Genomic DNA, 12,230 nt, shown 5'->3' on the forward strand with positions numbered 1-12,230 from the left:
TACACTTTGGTTGGTTGTCAGTCTTTGTTTACGTATAAGGATGAGAAAATCTGCAGATGCCGGAAATCCAAGCAATGCACACAACATGCTGGAGGAACTCAGCAGGCCAGGCAGCATCTATGGAAAAGAGGAAAGAGTCGACATTTTGGGCCGAGACCCTTCATCAGGATTTATGAAGGGTCCTATAAGCCCTTGATAGAGTGGGTGTCAGAGGATGTTTCCTATGCTGGGAGAGTTTAGGACCAGAGGGCACAGCCACAGAATGGAGGGACGTCCATTTAGAACAGAGATGAATTTCTTTACCCAGAGAGTGGTGAATTTGTGGAGTTTTTTTTGCCACAGTCAGCTGTGGAAACTAAGTTATTCGGTATACAGGCAGGAAATTTGGGCTGAGAGGGAAATGGATCAGCCATGTTGAAATGGTGGAGCAGACTCGATGGGCCAAATGGCCTAATTCTGCTTGTCTATCTTATGGTGTTATATCCCTCTCTTTATCATTTCTGTCAGGTGAAGGGATCAAACCAGGAACAGCAGTAGACATTCCAAAAAGTTAAAGACAATCTTTTCTCATTTAAAAGATTGTTGCTCATTCATCACTACTGAGCCCAAATCACACAACTCCCATCATTTTGGGAGTAGCTGCATCATCTCTCGTGTTTCAAAACTCACCGTCATTTTCACAAGGCAATATGGGATGGTGCTGTCAAGTCAACAATGCTTACATTCTATAATTAAAACATTCACCTCAAGTCTCCTGTAACATCAGAAATTTATGCAAATTATGAAAGACTGGATCAACTGGCTGAACTAATAATGCTGGGAATGCTCAGCAGGTTAGGCTGAGGTGGTAGGGAAAAGACTGAAAATAACACCGTGGACGGGTAACCTACAGCAGAACTGGCTAATCCTGATACAAACAAGAAAGTGAGTTACTTGACATTGTTGAATTTGACATTGATTCCAATCCCAGCCTTTCGGACTCATCTTTCTACGGCTTGCGGCTTTGTTATAACAAGTCGCAGTACAAGCTTGGGGTGCAGCATCTCACCTATCATTCGAGCACATTACAGTCTTCCATAAGCAATATTGAATGCAACTGTTTTGGACAGATTATTTTCTCTCTTTGGCCCAAAGGGCCAGAAGGGCCCGTCCCACGCTGTAACACAATAATAAATAAATATCCAGAATGGCTGGTTATCTATGTGCGACATTCACTCAATTTCTTTTCTCTCTCCATTAACATCGCCTACTCTGATGAGTACTTTCAGAGTATTTGCATGTTCTTTTTGTTCAGGGCCCTCAATAATCTATCAACCAAATAGTTTCATCAATAACATGGTGTCACTGCATCAGGCAACATCTCCTGGTACTGCCCACCCTCCCTCATTCTACCAGCAACTTAAAATAACTTGTTTGCCCTCTTTCCTAGTTCCGTTAAACTGTGTCTCCACAGCTGCTGAGTGTTTCCTGCCTTTTTTCTGTTTTTAAGCATCTATACGATTAATTTCAGAACAAATAAGTCATTACTTGGAGGTTAATTGAATAAATGCGTGCGGTCACGATGATCGATGTGTAATAGTGATTGCGGAGGTGGCCAGCCGCGAGGCCCGGCCCCCGCTGCGCGCGCCAGCTTCTTCTGTCAATCAAAGCCGCTCAACCTTCAGGACGCGGAAGTCACGTAAGGGTGTAGTTTCTTCATGTTTTTATTCGCTTGCTTTTGATGTTCTCTATTCTCTCCGGGGCTCTTTCAGCGTGATTTGTGTTCGCCTGGAAGTTCCGGCCGAATTGGAGGGCATATCTCCACTCAGGGGTGGTCGTAGTTGCCCGATAAGGAGCGCACTTTGAATTAAGGTCAGACGCTCGCAAACCTTCCCCACCGCCGGCACTGCCGCTAGCTCCCAGCGCCAGATCGGTGAGCGGAGCCTGGATCAAGTGTACAGGTAATGCGGAAGGGACGTGTTTAATATTAGCCCCATTTCATTTTTGTCTGATGCACATTTTCTACTGTACATTTCACAATCCTGAGCCTTTGCCCGCTCCACAGGGCTGATTAGAAATTGTTTCGTTTTTTTTCCAGCTGTACCTAAATGGCGCGATCTTAAAATAGAATCTGGAAACGCGTGATGGATATTAGAGGTTTCACGTGATTAAATTGGAAGATTAAGGCATCTTTTCGATTTTCCTCTTTTTTTGTCTGTTTTATTTTTGGAATATCATGATTGGCAGTGACTGTGAACCACATGATCAACTCGTAAACGTCATAATCAAAGCATGATCTAACAATCCTTTGAAGGGTAAATGCAAAATGACATCGTATCCCATTTTCATATGTCTGCTGCCCCCAGAGGTTTGTCTTATCCCACTTACCTAGTGCTGCCTTCCGCCATATTTATCAAAAATGTGTCTGCCCCTGACTGTACATTGACAACACCTAATTTTAGTTGTCTCAACCAAACAGTAGGGATTTTTCATGTTGCTTATTGAATACTCAGTATTTGATTGGAAAAATCCCTTGATTATATATGAAAATGCAAAAAAAAACTATTGTCTTCAGCCAGTCCTTTCCATATACTTGATTCCACACCTACCAATTCCATCCAGTCTTTTTGAATTGACTTGACTTTTTCTTACATCCTTCACATACATGAGGAGTAAAAATCTTTACGTTACGTCTCTATCTAAACATGCAATTTAATAGTAATTTGTTATAAATAGTATTACAACAGGATAGTCAATATAACAGAAATACAGTTGTGTCAGCATGAATTAATCAGTCTGATGGCCTGGTGGAAGAAGCTGGCCTGGAGCCTGGTGGTCCTGGCTTTTATGCTGTGGTACCATTTCCCGGACGATAAGCAGCTAGAACAGTTTGTGGTTGGGGTGGCTCGGGTCCCCAATGATCCTTCAGGCCTTTTTTACACACCTGTCTTTGTAAATGTCCTGAATAGTGGGAAGTTCACATCTACAGATGCGCTGGGCTGTCCGCACCACTTTCTGCAGGGTCCTGTGATTAAGGGAGTTACCGTTCCTATATCAGGCAGTGATGCAGCCAGTCAGAATGTTCTCAAATGTGCCCCTGTAGAAAGTCCTTAGGATTTGGGGACTCATGCCAAAAACTGTCTGAGGTGGAAGAGGCACTACTGTGCTTTTTTCACCACACAGCCGGTGTGTGACTTTAGAATCCAATTTGATGTTGAGTTTGTTCAGTTTCAGTGCACCTATCCGTTTCTAAAGGGTTGCCGACCTCCACGTCTGTATTTGCGCACCTGTTGTTGAAACACTCATTTATGCTTTAACTATCTCTTAAACTCTTCCGGCCAGCCTATCCACTCGTGCACATTGGTTTACCCCATATTCAATTTCATGCTTGTACCCCAATCCTTGTAGTTAGTCACAGACTTGGCCACAGGCGATCACTACTTTTTTTTTGTCTGCAGGAATGTAGGCATTTTATTTCCTGATCCCATGCAACAAATCACCGGTTAGTAGAGCAGTAGAAATGTGTCTGTGATTTTTCCTTTTTTTTTCACCTTCTGAGTGATTTGGGCTAGATAACAGGGACTATTCTCATCTCTGGCAGCATGTAGATGGAGGTCATGACTAAATTTTCAGGGACATTAATGGTAATGTCATCATGGTGATCTGCATCTTAGGCAATCCTCGGTCACAGAGGATGAATAGATTTTACTCTGGTTATATTGATTATGAGGTGGCTGATGAAGCCAAAGAGAGAACTGCAGACTCTACTACATATGGGGCAGGAGGTGCCTGATGCAACAGGCTTGTGGGTAGTTTGTCGTCCTCCCACCATTTATGCTGAGCACTTTTGTGCTCCTGATTCTTGGATTAGAATTTCTCGATGCCATTTTGAAAAAGCGTCACCTCCACTCTGAACAGCACGCACAAAATGCTGGTGGAACACAGCAGGCCGGGCAGCACCCTTCGTCAGGACTCGGCCCGAAACGTCGACGGTGCTTCTCCCTATAGATGCTGCCTGGCCTGCTGTGTTTCACCAGCATTTTGTGTGTGTTGTCTGAATTACCAGCATCTGCAGATTTCCACATGTTTGCTCTTTAACCTCCACCCTGAACGTCACCATCAGCTGATCCTCATGTCAGTGGGGATGCTGCACTTTTTCATCCGTCTTTTAACTGAAGATTTATTTTCCTTGTTGATTCCGCAGTTCTAGGAGATTGGACTTGTTAAAACTGGGAAATCAGTGATACAAGCTACAGCTGTGCTGAGAGCAGTGGGGCCAAGTGGAAGGTACAAGACGCTGGGGTTGATGCCAGGTTGGGAGGGTGGAATGTTGCTTGAGAACTGCTCTGATTCAAATTAGGTGGTCATAAAGAGTAGGTAGTGTTATTATTATGTCTGTGGCTGGATCCAGTCATGAGGGGGGATGTCCAGGATGGTGGAACTTACAGGCTTGCTGTTTTCCTTCTTGTTGCCAAGAGGCCTCAGCCCGCTTCCATGACTGCTGCAAAGGCACTTGTGTCAAATATATTTGAACCTGCATACAGTCTTTCATCTGTACCGTCAGGCTGTCAAAATAAAGGTTTCTTCAGGATATAATAATCAATACTTTACCTGTTTCATGAGAGTATATTAGGTGTTATTACTTCTCTTGGTCACTGTTAAAACAGGAGGCGAGCAGTTTTGTTTCCTGGTTTAGCTTTTCAGACGTTCCAGCCAGACAGGCAGGGAGCAGTCGGTGGTGGGGATGGAGGGATTAAACCTTTTCTATATCCATTGTCACCCTTTGCTCGTCAAGGCAACAGGATGAGGATTGAGAGGTGAGGCTGTCCCCCTGCCATGACATAACATGCAGGGAATCTCGGGGAAGAAAAAGATTTTCATATATTTGTATAAATGCCAGCTGGTGGTGTAGGGGCATCAGCACAGGACTTTGAGGCAACTGATCCTGAGTTCGAATCTGGCCGGCTGCTTTGCACGCTTTCCATCTGTGCTGGGTTGAGTGCCGAGTTAGCAACTTCTTGTCGTACGTCACGGAAACCGCAAAAATGCCGCCTAAAAAGAGGCAACAAAACAATATTTGTATAATTCCTACTATATTGGTAATAGCTGGGTCATGAGTATGAAAATCAGATGATCTCTATTTAATGGATCTGTTCTAATTTAATTTGTAAGATTAATACATTGCCTTTTTAAAGAGAATTTTCCGGAAACTTCACCTCATGATGTGAAATGGCAGTTATCAAACCATACCATTTATATCATGCTAATTCCATAGACAATAAACAATATGTTCAGATTGTGCAGTCAAAGAAAATGCTGGTTCACAAAGACAGCATTGTAAACAGCCCAAAAGCTTCCTACCATAAATGTCTTGTTCAGTCACTCTGTTTTGACTTTTCCAGCACAGAATGGCCTTTCAGCATTTCCAGTGTGTTACAATTACACACGTGAGCTTCTAGGTCGAATGCTGCTGGTATAGGTGGGCGGTGAACTTGAGGCAGGAGGGGAGGCTTTCAAAGGGAATCCAGGGACAATAGGTTACAGGAAAATAATAGTGAGGCAATGGAAATGCTGTGAGTTGCATGGACTCCAGCGGCTGAAATAGCTGCCTTCTGTATTGTAATGACATATGGGAATGCTAGCTCTCACTGCAGTCCCACAAGTCCTATTCCCCCACATATCTCCCTGTGACCTGTTTTGTCCCATTATCTCCCAAAACCCATTCACCCATTCTCTCTCTCTCGTCTCCTAACTAACCCCCTCATTCCACTACCAAAGTTCTTCATCCACTCATAATTAGAAGCAATTGACGTTGACGGTAGCCAGTGAATCTTTGAGACACGGGAGGAAACCAGAGCATCCAGAGAGAACCTGCATTGACACTATAGACAGGACGAACTGGGTCCCTGGAACAGTGCGGCATCAGCACTGGCCTGCACCAGTGGACCACATTTGGACTTGAGGGCAGCAACAAAGCTCTTCCTCAACTGTCTGTTTCTGTGACGTCTTTAGATTTTTTTTAAAGCCGTTCCCAGGCTTTCAGTTTAATTTCACTATTTTTCACTTTTGTCTCTGCCATGTGCTTGCTTTCCCATTTCAAATATTACTCACGTGTTTGATGGTTCTGGGCCTGTATTCACCAGAATTCAGAAGAATGAGGGGTGATCTCGTTGAAACCTGTTGAATGGTGAAAGGCCTTGATAGAGTGGATGTGGAGGGGATATTTCCCATGGCAGGAGAGTCTAAGACCAGAGGACACAGCCTCAGAATAGAGGGGCATCCTATTAGAATGGGGATGAGGAGGAATATCTTCAGGTAAATCTGTGGAATTCTTTAAGGCAGAGGTTGATAGATTCTTGATTGGTCAGGGCATGACGGGATATAGGGAGAAGGCAGGAAATTGCAAAGAAAGTTCTTGAGGGGAAAAAAGACACAGCAAACAGGATCTTGGATGGAAAAGCAGCAAATATATTTGAATTGGAATGAACACACTCAAAATGCTGGAGGAACTCGGCAGGCCAGGCAGCATCTACGGAAAAGAATAAACAGTCAAATTTGGACTGAGACTCTTCATCAGAACTGGAGAAAAAAAGATGAGAAGTTAGAGTAAGAAGGTGGAGGGAAGGGAGGAAGAAATACAATCTGGTAAAGAGCTGGGAAGTCGATGGTGAAAGAAATAAAGGGCTGGAGAAAGGGGAATCTGCTAGAGGAGGACAGAAGGCCATGGAAGAAAGGGAAGGGGGAGGAGCATAGGCGATAAGCAGACAAGGTGAGAGATGGGAATGGGGAATGGTGAGCGGGGTGCGGATCATTACCAGAAGTTTGAGAAATTGATGCTCATGCCATCAGTTTGGAGGCTACCCAGACAGAATATAAGCATATTTTATTTCAGAAAGGACAGGGAGGGAGGGAAAAGAGGTGGGGGCATGGCTGTAGAAAAGGAGAAAGTCATGGAGGGGTTGTCTACGGAGTTTCTGTGGATGGAAGTTAGGAACAGGAAGGGGTCAATAACTCTACTGGGTCTTTTTTAGAGACCACCCAATAGTAACAGGGACATCGAGGAGAAGATAGTGAAACAGATTCTGGAAAGGAGTAATAGTAGAAGGGTTATTGTGGCAGGAGATTTTAATTTTCCAAATATTGATTAGCATCTCCCTAGGGTGAGGGGTTTAGATGGGGTAGAGTTTATTAGGTGTGTTCAGGAAGGTTTCTTGACACAATATGTAGACAAGCCGACAAGAAGAGAGACTGTACTTGATCTGGTAGTGGGAAATGAACCTGGTCAGGTGTCAGATTTCTCAGTGGGAGAGCATTTTGGAGATAGTGATCACAATTCTATCTTCTTTACCAGAGCATTGGAGGAGGATAGGAACAGACAAGTTAGGAAAACATTTAATTGGTGTAAGGGGAAATATTGGGCTATCAGGCAGAAACTGGAAACATGTTCTCAGGGAAACGTACAGAAGAAATGTGGCAAATGTTCAGGGGCTATTTACATGAGGTTCTGAGTAGGTATGGTCCAATGAGACATGGAAAGGATGGTAGGGTACAAGATCCATGGTGTACAAAGGCTGTTGTAAATCTAGTCAAGAAGAAAAGAAGAGCTTAGAAAGGTTCAAAAAACTAGGTAATGATATGAATCTAGAAGATTATAAGGCTAGCAGGAAGGAGCTTAAGAATGAAATTAGGAGAGCCAGAAGGGGCCATGAGAAGGCATTGGCGGACAGGGTTAAGGAAAATCCCAAGGCATTCTACAAGTATGTGAAGAGCAAGAGGATAAGATGTGAGAGAATAGGACCAATCAAGTGTGACAGTGGAAAAGTGTATATGGAACAGGGGGATATTGTGGAGGTACTTAGTGAATACTTTGCTTCAGTATTCACCACGGAAAAGGATCTTGGCGATTGTAGGGATGGCTTACAATGGACTGAAAAGCTTGAGAATATAGATACTAAGGAGAAGAGGATGTGCTGGAGCTTTTGGAAAGCTTTAAGTTGGATAAGTCACTGGGACCGGACGGGATGTACCCCAGGCTACTGTGGGAAGCGAGGGAGGAGTTTGCTGAGCCTCTAACACCTAAAGTTCCTTGGAGTTATGTTGTCAAAGCAGCTGACATGGACCACCAACACCTTGATGCTTGTAAAAAAAAAAAAAGGCACAACAAAGACTCTTCTTCCTCAGAAAGCTGAAACAGGCCAAACTCCCTCAAAAGCTGTTGCTTAACTTCTAGAGAAGCACAATTGAAACCATCCTGACTAACAGCACCACAGTATGGTATGCCAGCTGCACAGCTGCTGAGCGACAAGACCTGCATCGCGTGGTGAAGGCGGCCCAGAGAATTGTCAGGATGGAGCTCCCAGGACTGGACACCATCTATTCCAGCAGACTCAGGAGGAAAGCAATCAGCATAACCAGAGACACCACACACCCCGGCCACTCCCTGTTTGACCCGCTTCTGTCCAGCAAAAGGTTCAGGACACTAAAAACCAGAACAAATAGACTGAGGAACAGCTTCTACCCCAGAGCTGTGGCCTCCATCACACCACTCCCACAGAACAATGACTTAAACTGTGCGCGCACACATGCACACACAAGGACTCAAATACTTGCACTAATGGCACTTTGTGCAGTACTGTGACATTCTGGTGCTGCTGTAACTTATTTTATGCTACTTAGCTATTTAATACCATTTTTCTATTACTGTCTTGTTTTTACCTACCTCTTTGTTTGATTGCCTGAGAGGAAGCCAAACAGAGTTTCATTGTATCTATGTATAATGACAATAAAGATCATTCAATTCAATTCTCTGACAATGATCTTATCATCATCAATGAGGACAGGAAAGGTTCCGGAGGATTGGAGGGTTGCAGATGTTGTTCCCTTATTCAAGAAAGGGAGTAGAGATAGCCCAGGAAATTATAAGCCAGTGAGTCTTACTTCAGTGGTTGGTAAATTGATGGAGAAGATCCTGAGAGGCAGGATTTATGAATATTTGGAGAGGCATAATATGATTAGGAATAGTCAGCACGGCTTTGTCAAAGGCAGGTCTTGCCTTACGAGGCTGATTGAATTTTTTGAGGATGTGGCTAAACATATTGATGAAGATGTAGTGTATATAGATTTTAGCAAGGCATTTGATAAGGTACCCCATGCAAGGCTTATTGAGAAAGTAAGGAGGCATGGGATCCAAGGGAACATTGATTTATGAATCCAGAACTGGCTTGCCCACAGAAGGCAAAGAGTGGTTGTACATGGCTCATATTCTGCATGGAGGCCGGTGACAAGTGGTGTGCCTCAGGGATTTGTTCTGGGACCCCCTACGCTTTGTGATTTTTATAAATAACCTGGATAAGGAAGTGAGGGGATAAGTTAGTGAAATTGCTGAGGACACAAAGGTTGGAGGTGTTGTGGATACTGTGAAGGGCTGTCACAGGTTACAATGGGACATTGATAGGATGCAAAACTGTGCTGATAAGTAGCAGATGGAGGTCAACCCAGATAAGTGTGAAGTGGTTCATTTTGGTAGGTCAAATATAATGGCAGAATATGGCATTAATGGTAAGACTCTTGGCAGTGTGGAGAATCAGAGAGATCTTGGGGTCTGAGTCCATAGGATGCTCAAAGCTGCTACGCAGGTTGACTCTGTGGTTAAGAAAGGCATACGGTGATTTGGCCTTCATCAATCGTGGGATTGAGTTTTGGAGCTGAAAGGTAATGAAACAGATTGACATTAGGAAGGAAACGGTGATGAGTAGACTGATGGGACTGAAGGCTGACAAATCCCCAGGTCCAGATGGTCTGCATCCTAGGGTACTAAAGGAGGTGGCCCTGGAAATTGCAGATGTATTGGTAATCATTTTCCAATGTTCCTTAGATTCAGGATCAGTTCATGAGGATTGGAGAATGGCTAATGTTATCCCACTTTTTAAGAAAGGAGGGAGGGAGAAAACAGAGAACTATCATCCTGTCAGCCTAACATCAGTAGTGGGGAAGATGCTAAAGTCCATTATTAAAGATGAAATAGTGGCATATCTAGATAGCAGTGATAGGATTGGGCCGAGCCAGCATGGATTTACCAAGGGCAAATCATGCTTGACTAATCTATTGGAGTTTTTCGAGGATGTAACCAAGAAGTTAGACAAGGGAGATCCAGTGGATGTAGTGTACTTCGATTTTCAGAAGGCATTTGATAAGGTCCCACATAGGAGATTGGTGGGTAAAATCAGAGCTCATGGCATTGGGGGGAAGATATCGACATGGATAGAAAACTGGTTGGCAGATAGAAAGCAAAGAGTAACGGTGAGTGGGTGTTTCTTGGAATGGCAGGTGGTGACTAGTGGGGTGCCACAGGGCTCGGTATTGGGACCACAGCTGTTTACGATTTACATCAACGATTTAGATGAAGGCATTGAGAATAACATCAGCAAGTACAGCAGGCAGTGAAGAAGGCTAATGGAATGTTGGCCTTTATTACAAAGGGAATTGAGTACAAGAGCAAGGAAATCCTTTTGCATTTGTACAGAGCCCTGGTGAGACCACACCTGGAGTATTGTGTACAGTTTTGGTCTCCAGGGTTAAGGAAGGACATCCTGGCTATAGAGGAAGTGCAGCGTTGATTCACGAGGTTAATTCCTGGGATGTCCGGACTGTCTTACGCAGAGAGGTTAGAGAGACTGGGCTTGTACACGCTGGAATTAAGGAGATTGAGAGGGGATCTGATTGCAACATATAAGATTATTAAGGGATTGGACAAGATAGAGGCAGGAAATATGTTCCAGATGCTGGGAGAGTCCAGTACCAGAGGGCATGGTTTGAGAATAAGGGGTAGGTCATTTAGGACAGAGTTAAGGAAAAACTTCTTCTCCCAGAGAGTTGTGGGGGTCTGGAATGCACTGCCTCGGAAGGCAGTGGAGGCCAATTCTCTGGATGCTTTCAAGAAGGAGCTAGATAGGTATCTTATGGATAGGGGAATCAAGGGATATGAGGACAAGGCAGGAACCGGGTATTGATAGTAGATGATCAGCCATGAACTCAGAATGGTGGTGCAGGCTCAAAGGGCCGAATGGTCTACTCTGCACCTATTGTCTATTGTAATGTTGCAGCTGTGTAGGACCCTGGTCAGACCCCACTTGGAGTACTGTGCTCAGTTTTGGTCACCTCACTAGAGGAAGGACATGGAAAACATAGAAAGGGTGCAGATGAGATTTACAAGGATGTTGCCTGGATTGGGGAACATGCCTTATGAGAATAGGTTGAGTGAACTTGGCCTTTCCTCCTTGGCGCGACAGAGGATGAGAGGTGACCCGATAGAGGTGTGCAAGATAATGAGAGGCATTGATCGTGTGGATAGTCAGAGGCTTTTCCCCAAGGGCTGAAATGGCTAGCACTAGAGGGCATAGTTTTAAGGTACTTGGAAGTAGGGTCGGAGGAGATGTCAGGGGTAAGTTTTTTATGCAGAGAGTGGTGAGTGCGTGGAATGGGCTGCTGGCGGCAGTGGTGGAGGCGGAAACGATAGGGTCTTTTAAGCGACTCCTGGATGGCTACATGGAACTTAGAAAAATAGAGGGCTATGGGTAAAGCCTAGGTAGTTCTAAGGTAGGGACATATTCAGCACAGCCTTGTGGGCCGAAGGGCCTGTATTGTGCTGTATGTTTTCTATGTTTCATAGCAGTAGAGGAGACCATGGACTAACATCGAAATGGGAATGGAAAGTAGAATTAAAATGCGTGGCCACTGAGAGATCTCGCTTTTTCTGGTGGACAGAGCGTAGGTGCTCGACAAAGTGATCTCCCAATCTATGATGCATCTCACCATATTCAGGAGGCCACATTGTGTACCATAGGTGACCCCAGCAGACTCAAAGGTGAAGTGTCGCCTCACTTGGAAGGACTGTTTGGGGCCCTGAATGGTAATGAGGGAGGAGGTGTAGGGGCAGGTGTGGCACTTCTTTTGCCTGCAAGGATATGTGCCAGGAGGGATGAATGGACAAGGGTACGTGTGACAATAATAACCTAATTTACCAGTGGAATATATACTAGCTTAAAAAGTACATTAAAATATGTGGACGAATGTGTATAAATTTGGATTCCCATAAGTTGGGTCATTTGTAACTTGGGGAAGCCTTGCAAGGTACCTGCACATGCAGATGTTGTTCACCGTACTCTGCCTAATCATGGTGTGTAAGGTAAATCTTTGAATGAAAGGTTTGGCATCTTTTAGTACGCTTTCCAAGTGGTCCATTTACCTCGTAG

General features: G+C 44.3%; 1 protein-coding gene across 2 annotated transcripts in view; it reads left to right on the forward strand.

Moving 5' to 3' along the window:
- The first annotated feature begins 1,545 nt into the window (after positions 1-1,545).
- enpp4 (ectonucleotide pyrophosphatase/phosphodiesterase 4) overlaps positions 1,546-12,230 on the forward strand; it is a 35,650-nt gene continuing 24,965 nt past the window's right edge. The window contains exon 1 of one of the 2 annotated variants that reach the window (XM_073057215.1): positions 1,546-1,678. The gene's annotated coding sequence lies outside the window, so the exon portion shown is untranslated. Of the gene's footprint in view, positions 1,941-12,230 lie in introns of both variants that reach the window. The other variant, XM_073057214.1, reaches the window with a different exon arrangement.

The sequence above is a fragment of the Hemitrygon akajei genome, chromosome 9 (genome assembly GCF_048418815.1).
Source record: "Hemitrygon akajei chromosome 9, sHemAka1.3, whole genome shotgun sequence".
Classification (NCBI taxonomy): Eukaryota; Metazoa; Chordata; class Chondrichthyes; order Myliobatiformes; family Dasyatidae; genus Hemitrygon; species Hemitrygon akajei.